The following is an 882-nucleotide window of genomic DNA, read 5'->3' on the forward strand; positions in this document are numbered from 1 at the left end:
AACTATGATCTTGAACACCTGGGCTCAAGCAGTCCTCCCACCTCAGCTTCCTAGAGTGTTGGAATTACAGGCGTGAGCTGCCGCACCCATCCCTGACAGCTTTCTTAAGACAGGTTATATGTATGATTCATCTTTGCATTCTCACACACCCCGTGTGGTGCCTAGCAAACAGTAGTAGCAAACAAATTTATTTAAATAAATGGATTTACATATGTCTGGGATGCCTGCAATGTGACAAGCTCATTGAAGCCTACGAATAATTGCATCTTCCTCTTTACACTGTTTTGTTTTTTAATAGAAAAACTTCAATTTTGCCAATTATTCCCCATTTTAATTGTTAGTTTGAGCTCCTTCTTTCACATCCTCTAATTTGTCGACAAATTAGTATCGACGTCTTGCAAAGTCTGATGATATCTTTTTAACATTTTTCTTCTTTTATTATATACAAGTCAAGTCTTCTGGGTTTTTTTATTGGTAGTTTTCTATTATTCTATTTTAGTAGAGACTATGTATGTTATTTTAATTTTTACCATATATATTATATATATATATGTCTGTGTGTGTGTGTATGTATATAGTGTTACAGCTCTTCTAAAATTTGTTTAGCAGGCTTTCCAATTTTTGCCAGAAAGCCCCCTAAAAAATAAAAAATAAATAAAAAAGAATATATATATATATACACACACACATACACATATATTTGAAGATCAAAAGAAACATGTAAATCCTTCTTTTCAGCATATACTGTAAATATTTGGCAGAGCATATCCCAATTGAAATTCTTACATGAATTCAATAGCTATTGACCATTATAAACCCAGGGAAATCATATTGTTCTATGTGGCTGGTTGTTAGAAAGGACCTAAGGAGAGCTTTAACTAA

At 33.0% G+C, this 882-nt stretch overlaps 1 non-coding gene across 1 annotated transcript; it reads left to right on the forward strand.

Moving 5' to 3' along the window:
• The first annotated feature begins 575 nt into the window (after positions 1 to 575).
• On the forward strand, positions 576 to 637 carry LOC115893346. Its single transcript, XR_004053360.1, has one exon. It is a non-coding gene; the product is annotated as a U7 small nuclear RNA (small nuclear RNA).
• Positions 638 to 882: the final 245 nt, after the last annotated feature.

Source organism: Rhinopithecus roxellana, chromosome 14 (assembly GCF_007565055.1).
Source record: "Rhinopithecus roxellana isolate Shanxi Qingling chromosome 14, ASM756505v1, whole genome shotgun sequence".
NCBI classification, from domain to species: domain Eukaryota; kingdom Metazoa; phylum Chordata; class Mammalia; order Primates; family Cercopithecidae; genus Rhinopithecus; species Rhinopithecus roxellana.